Source organism: Tamandua tetradactyla, chromosome 24 (assembly GCF_023851605.1).
Source record: "Tamandua tetradactyla isolate mTamTet1 chromosome 24, mTamTet1.pri, whole genome shotgun sequence".
NCBI classification, from domain to species: Eukaryota; Metazoa; Chordata; class Mammalia; order Pilosa; family Myrmecophagidae; genus Tamandua; species Tamandua tetradactyla.
In genome coordinates, this window is record NC_135350.1 from 48,120,957 (window position 1) to 48,129,369 (window position 8,413).

Genomic DNA, 8,413 nt, shown 5'->3' on the forward strand with positions numbered 1-8,413 from the left:
GATAGATTGAGTGTCAAAGAAGGACTAGGGGGTATTAAATTTCATTATTGATGATGTAATTATATATTTTTAAAATTTGGAATATCAATTGAAATGGAAATGTATAAAAATCAGAGTCAAATGGAATTGTAAAAACTGTATATATTCTTTGGATATTTCACATAGGTGAAATATCATATTAGGTGTATAGTCATATTATGTTGGAATTAGAGTTAATTAAAATAATGTCTATCATCATTATTTTGAACTCTTTAAATACATTAAAACAACATAATTGTCTTGTTACTCTTTACTATAATTAAAGAAGTTCCCTAATCCTGCCATCCCTTCATGCACATATCTAAACTCTGTCCTTTTTTTGTTTGTTTGTTTGTTTGTTCATTTACATGGGCAGTCACTGGGAAGTGAACCAGGGGCTCCGGCAGGGCAGACAAGAACTCTGCCACTAAGCTACCATTGCCCACCCTAAACTCTGTCCTTTTTAAATCAGCCGGAACTAAATCCCTCTCCTGTTAATTTCCTTAATTAGAATGTTAACCAATATTTAGAAGGAAACATTTGTTAAAATTTTTTTTGTTTATTTGTTTTTGTTATTTGTTTGTTTTTTGGAAAATGCATGGACCAGGAATTTGATCCAGGTCTCCTGCATGGCAGGCAAGAGTTCTACCTCTGAACTACCCTTGCACCCTATACATATCTTTTTGACTCGGCAATGCTCTGTGTCCACATGGTTATTTATAGCTTAAGTCAAAGAGCCTTAATTTACTACTGTTTTTTGAAAATGAAAGTATTAACACTGTGAAACAAAAAATTATTTTTGGTTTCCTCGTATTTAATGTAGAGCAACACTACTTAACCAATCTAAGCAATCTGTCTTCTTCTGAGATTTGAATGAGATAAAATGGGAAGAAAAGATTTGTAAATTCTAAAATTTCAATGAAAAATAGCATTATGGAAAATTACCAAATACAAAACTTACCATTACAACCTAAATTATGAGACTTAAAGGAACGAAAAAGTTTCTATATGTCATTGGTTAACAAGAATGAAATGAATTTTGGTATTTTCTGACAGTTTTAAGAAAAATAAACTTGGGCAAGCGTCCCATTGGACCATTGTCTGTGGTCACTGAATACAGTGACTAGCCCCTATTACTCTGCTATGTTCTTTCCCTTTGTTTATAATTAAGCTAAAATTCCGAATCCAAAAAAAAAAAAAGTTTTACTTTAAAAAATCTTTTATAGACCATGTTATCTCCTAAGCTAGCATCTTTATTGTTTCTCCCTCCTTTCATCTTCTGAACTCAGTCTCCATTTCCCTGCTACTCACTCACTTTTTCACTCCCTGCAGCTCTTCTCCCAAAACTCACAGATGACTTCCTAATTGTCAAATCCAACCATTTTTAACCTAGCCTGGCATTAATATATTACACTGGCTATTCAATTATTCTGGAAATGTTCTCCAGCCTTGTTTCACCAGACACTCTATCATGCCATTCCTTCTGCCTCCTTGCCCCTTTGGGGAGTTCTTTTTTTTCCCCTCTTCTACTTTTTCCCACTCTCAAGTATAAATCCTCACTAAGGCTCTACCTCGGTCTTCTTTCCTCCACCAATCACAGTAAAATATAATAAGAAGAAATAACATTTTTTGTAATAGTAAATCTTCCCATATCCAAGCATGGTATACTAGTTTATTTAGGTTTCCTCATGTTATGATTTTATATTATGACTATATAAATATAATTTTATATATAGTTTTTATAAATTATAGTTTTCTTTTTAGAGGTTGTGTCCATATATTCTATTCCAAGATATTTTATATTCTTTGATGTTCTTATAAAAGTATCTTCCTGTTAATTACATTTTCTAATTTGCCTAGGAATGCAATTGACTTTTTGTATATTGCTCTATCAACCATTTTGCTAAATTCTCCTATTAGTCCAAGTCATTGTGAGTTTCTTTGGATTTTCCATATAAATACATAAAGCTGAGTAAAGGATCAAGAATTGTTAAGTTACTTCTGAAAAGTAAGGAAAAGAAACCTGCTTTACTTGATAATAAGACTTGCCATGCAGGTACGGTAATTAAGATCGTGCAGTACTGGTCCAGGTCTAGATAAATGGTTCAATGAAATAGAATTGAGAGCACTTAAGTATATACAGCTTATACTCAATCCAATTCTACTTTTGTCTCCAATACACCTCTGAAACTGCTCTTGTTAAGGTCACTAGTGACATCAAGTCACTAAATCTAATGAACAATTCTCAGTCCTGGTCTTACTTAGCTTCTCAAAAACGCCTGACTAAATTGATTACAACCCTTACATAAACCCTTTCTTCGGTTTTTTCCCAGATTACTACATTGGTTTGCTTCTGAAGTCACCAGACACTGCTTCTCAGTCTTCTTTGTTGGTTTCAACTTAGGAACTTCTGTTGTTTCTACCTTCAAGATACATCCATCCCTTACGTCTAAAATGTAATCTTTAAATACCATTTCTTATTAGAAGAACTAATGCTCTTGACAGGTAAGACTGACTGCAGGTCTGAGACAAACAAACTGCTATTTTATTAACCAGAATGCAAAGAAGTTATTAATGACTACAAAGTGTTCACAAGACAATTTCAAGAGGTAACCATTGCCAAACCTGGAAAAATTTAACATCATTAAAAATTATACACACAATGGATTTAAAACAAGTATGTTTACATTTAACATCGTACTACGATGTTTCCAAAAAAGCACATGACCACACACATAGTAACACATAGTGACCAGTATCTTTGGAGGATACTAGAAAACCAACTCACTATTTTGAAAACTGGTAAGAAATAGGAACGGTGGCAATCCAGTTTGCTTTTCCTGAACTTCAAGGTAACTAAATAGATAATGGGGGCAAATTTCCTTTTTTATAGAAGTTTTGTCATGCAGCTTTTCTTCAACAACTTACCACTTCTTGCTCTAATTTTCATTCTAGCCATTACTTTGAACTACCAGCTTCATGCAGCTGTAACCTGAAAACACCTTGCCTCAATGATACCATGTATCTCTTGCTTTCCACTCCAGAGAGTCTCAATCAATTCATTGTGGACCACTTGCCATAACTCACCTCTCTCTCTCAATGTGTGTGTTATGTGGCAACAAGGGAGCCCAGGCATCAACCACTGGGTAATGGGGAACTGGAATCAGAGGATAAATTTCTCATTCTGTCCTTGAAAAAAAAAAATGTGCAATTTATTTTACACAGCTACTTAGAGGATCCCAGTGAATTTTTGTCTCCAATTACCTGCCCACAGTGATGACCAACTCAGTAACACACCATTGTATTGCCTTTCCCTCTTTTCTTCTTCCATGTTTTCTAATCCTGTTCCTTGGGATCACCTTTCAGAATAAAATATCTGCATCCATGTCCTTGTCTCAGGCTCTGATTTCCAGAGTCAATGAGACTCATACAGAAATATTCCAGCTAATAATTGGAGAATAAATGATCAAATTAGAAATATGACCATTTTGCAACATCTAATGAAATAATGGAATAAGGCAGTGAGCATCAATCGTCATCGTCATTCCCAACAGAGACAAGCAGATGTGTGATTCCTCATGGTTGTTCACAATACCACCTACAAAGAATTCTGTTGACATCTTTAGAGATCTTACCTCCAGGTTACAGGAAATAAAGGTGGAGAGGAGCATGACATAATGACACTAAAAAATACAATCAGAAGAATCCAGAATGTAGGACATTTTATAGGACAAAGAGCCCAGCTTCTTTCTGAAATAAATTGCAAGGAAAAAAATTAAAGGGAAAAATACATGAGGCTTTGCAGATTAAAAAGAAAAAGATTTAAGAGACATACAAATAAATTGCAATTTGGATCTTGATGCGTACAAACTATAAAAAAAATGGTATAAGACCATCAGGAAAATTTGAATACTGATTTGATATTTGATGATGTTAAGGAGTTATTCTTAATTTTTAAACTGGGACAATGTATTTGTCCTAAAAATCCTGTATCTTTTAGAATTACATATAGAAATATTTATGAAGTTTAATGTCTAGAAGTGCTTGGAAAATTTTAGTAAAATCAATGAGCAGATAGCCATAGACGAAAAATAATTAGTTATGAGTTCATCATTACTGAAGTTGGGTACATGGTTTCTTTTTTCTGTTCTTTCTACTTTTGTGTGTGAGAAGTATCAAAATCCAATCGTTAATAGCACTTCACCACAACTAGTCCAATTGGAGCAACTCTGGCCTCCTCTACAGCCTAGTCTCAGTACAGCTGTGAGTCATTCATTTAACATGTAAGTTGGATCAATTACCTGGAGGCAGGAAAAGGTGACAGCCGAGAGAAGCATTAGGGATTATTATAATAATCCAGGTTTTAGTTCTGATGATAAGTAGATAATATTCTGACATATTTTGATGTACCACAAACAGTATTTATTTGACAGCTTGTATGCAAAGTGGGATAGAAACAGGAATCAAGGATAATTTCAAGGTTTTCAGCATGAGAAATTATGAAAATATATTTGTTATCGTGATGAGAAGACCTGCTGCTAGAGCAAGTTAGGGGGAGAGGTCTGTGACTCAAGAATTCTTTCTGGATCTGGTAAAGTCTAATTACACGTTAGACATGCAAGAGAGATGTCAAATAGGAGTTATATATATATATATATGTCTGGGTTTTAAGAAGGACATACATTTTTAGGAAGCCAAGAGATACAAATTTGAGAGCAGCAAGTCTATGAATGATGTTTTAAGGCATGGATGTGGGTGAATAAATGGAGGTAGAGAATAACAGTAGTTCAAGGATGTTAGAGTTAAGAAAGAAGGGAGATAAAAATAAAACAACAAAGGAAACTGAAAAGTCTCAGCCAGTGAAATTAGGACAGAACTATTAGGGAGGTAGTACAGAGGGCAAATGAAGAAAGAAAAAAATAAAGTGCTAAAATTTTGAATTAATTAAAGACTGAGAAATAACCATTGGACTTGACAACATGGTGATCATTGCCATCCTTTCCAAAAGCTGTGTCGGGAACAGGTTCAGAGGATAAGTTTATGTAATGGAGTCAAGAATGTATGAGAGAAGAGGAAGTGAGTATAAATGAGGATTTTAAATTTTGTTGTAAAATAGAGCCGACATATGAGACAGTGGTTAGAGGGTGATATGGATGAAGGAAGAATTTTTTTTAATGTTTACTTTTTAAAAAATATTTTATTTACATACACTTTATACCCACCAAGCAGTTCAAACCAGCATACATGGTTTAGCACTTATATTTAGATTCTTGCTCTATTTAGCGTTAATTTTTGCATATGGTATAATAAGGTAGGGGTCCAGCTTAATTCTTCTGCACATTTCCCCAACCCCATTCATTTAAGAGACTATTCTTTCCTAATTGCATTTACTTAACTCCCTTGGGGAAAATCAATTGACCATAGATGTGCAAAAGGTTTACCTTTAGGAAAAGAGGTATTGTCACTTTTGTTTAATGATGAGAATGATCCAGGAATAGGATATAATTTGGTGACCTGAAAAGAACAAAACAATTTCACAAGCAAACCCCTGCATAATCAGAAGAGAATGAGGGGGTGTGAGCGTAGTTCAGTGGTAGAATTCTTGCCTGTCATGCAGGAGACCCGGGTTCGATTCCCGGCCCATTCACTTCCCAAACAAACAAAGAAACCAACAAAAACAAACAAACAAAAAATTCAACAAATGGTCCTGCAATAACAGGATACTCCCAAGGAAAAAGAATGAAATGGGACCCTTTCATTTCAGAGAGAGAATGAGACCCAGAGTACAACAGAGAAGTAGTCCTCACATAGCTGCTGCATGCACTATTTATTCAAACGAACAGGCAATAAGGCAGACTATTTGACCACAGATGCAGATAGTTTATCTGAGACAATGGGCATATGACTTGATCCTGGAAGCATAACAGTATTTCTGGGCAACGCTAAGGTCCACTTGCAATGAGGAGTCCCAAAGTTAAAGTGAGACTCGTTAGCATGGTTGTATGTTTTTCTCCAGCCATATTTGGTTGCCTATGTGCTGGCATGTAGTAAGTGGGTATTTAACCTGGTTGAGTATTTTGCCAGGTAGTTAAAACAAAAGGAGAGGCAACGTGTTGAAGGAATTTTGAAGGGAATGTTATTAAATGATGGATTACGGAATCTAGTCATGTAAGGAGGAAAACGAGAATATATCAGGAGTATGAAGAACGGTAACTCTCTGTTTGACAATTTTGTCTATCTTGCTACTACATTATGACTTACTGTTTCCTCTTCCTGGACTGTCTCTTCATCAGTTCTTCACATAGTTGCCTTGTTCTTTTCATTTATGTATCAGCACAAATGACATCTTCTCAGAAAGGCTGTCTTTGACTTCTGATCTTTTACCAGTCCCAAAGTTTTAATTCCCTTATGGTTTATCTATTCATCCACCTCCATTTTATGTCTGTCTCACCAAAATAATGTACGCCTCCTGCAGACCAGCTCTCCTCTCTCTTGTTCATTGTTCTATTCCTTGCACTGTGCCTGCTCCACGTGAGTATTATTTTATTACTATTTTAAAGATAAATCTTCGAAACCCAACACTTACTCAAAGCAACAATGGGGGCAAGAAAATATGGGCCAAGAAGGGCATTTGTGTTTATATATAAATAAATAGAGTATAATACTTATTTTTTATTCTAATTACAATACCAGTATGATATAATTCCAGTATTTGAATAACTACAAATCAGGATTCATAACTGTTTCTACCTCATATGGTTTTATGACTATCAAGCATATTAATAATTATAAGGTATTTAGAATAGTACTTGGCACATAGTAACTATTCTAAATAAAACTAATTAAAATAAAACAACTGTACCTGGTTATGTGAATATAATTGAAAAAGAAAAGGGATAAAAACCCAAATCTCTTTTAACATTATTTTATTCATTTATTCTACATTCATTTAGGAGACAGCTTACTATATATCAAGCACTGTCTCAAACTCTAATGACTCAAGAGTGAACAAAGCATTTTCCAGAAAGAATTGAACTAACTTCTGTGTGTAGTGTGTTTGTGTGTGTGTGTATGTGTGTGTGGTTGACTGTGTCTGTGCACCTCTAAAAATATGCGCTGAACTGGACTATACTGTCTGTTAGAGCAAATTGAATCCCATGTGACAGATAGCAATTTTATCATCCTATTGGGTTAATATGATTCTCTTCTATCTGATTATTAACTGGTTTTGTCAAGGATCAGTTGGAAGGTTGCCTTTAGTGGCAAGCAGTTTCCAATATTTAAATGGATGATCTTAAATAACCGTATCCAACAGGTGTGCATTCAACTGCTTGGGGGTAAACTTAGAAGCTAACTTACTCCATAAGGGCCATGAAGAGGTCTTTATTAATAGAATTGGACACTTCACAGAAGTCATACAAGATTCTTTTCATATGACTCAGACAGCTGATAACACCTTCTCCCCAAACTCTTTAACATAGTCTATCTCATCCTAAAGGAACAGAACTTTGTACCTTAACCAAACATGGATAAAAGTGACTAAGAACATTCTAAACTTTTAAAAAAATAAAATATCGTTGTACCAGTAGGTACCCCACAGCTCATATCCATGAATAAGTGAATTGGTCTTTTAGCAGACCTCAAATGCTGGTTTGTTTCTTAATCTCTCTTAAGTGAAAGACAATTCATTTCTTTCATATCTATCTAAAGCATATGACCCTGATTCGAAAATAATATGAAAGTGTAAATGAGCAAGAATAGCAAAGTCAATTTTGAGAAAGATGAACGAATAAGAAAGAGTTTAATCTACTAGTTAACAAAACGTAGTAATTTTTCAAATACAGTGTTACACAGAAATACACAAATAGTAATAATAGTAGTTATGTTCCCAAAGATGTATTGCAATAAAAGCAATGTTTCAAATCAGTAAGAAAATATGGACTATTCATTAAGTAGCGCCAAAAATATTTGGGAAAAAGAATGAAATTAGAAACATATCATAGGATACTCAAAAAATAATCCCCAGAAAATCTGAAGACATAAACAACAACAATAATAAGCATATAGGATAAGTATGCACGAATTAGAAGAAAATATAAGGTATACGCTTATTTTAGGGGTAGGAGTGGGCTTCTTAAACAAGACACAAAACTGGAGTTATAAAAGAAATAATTGATAAATTTGACAACATCAAAATAAACACTTCTCTATGACAGAGTTGCCATAAACAAAGATAAAGACTAAGTGATAGACCGAAGAAAAATATTTTCGTGTATATATTAAAAAATCACTTGATACTCAAAAAACATAAAAACTCCTAAATATCAGCCTGAAACCACAGGTGATCCGATGGAAATATGGGCCAAAAAATGTGAATAAACAATTCACAGAAGAG

The 8,413-nt window shown here is 34.2% G+C and overlaps 1 non-coding gene across 1 annotated transcript; it reads left to right on the forward strand.

The window, feature by feature from the left end:
- Positions 1 to 5,594: 5,594 nt before the first annotated feature.
- Positions 5,595 to 5,667, forward strand: TRNAD-GUC (transfer RNA aspartic acid (anticodon GUC)). Its single transcript has one exon. It is a non-coding gene; the product is annotated as a tRNA-Asp (tRNA).
- The last annotated feature ends 2,746 nt before the right edge of the window (positions 5,668 to 8,413 follow it).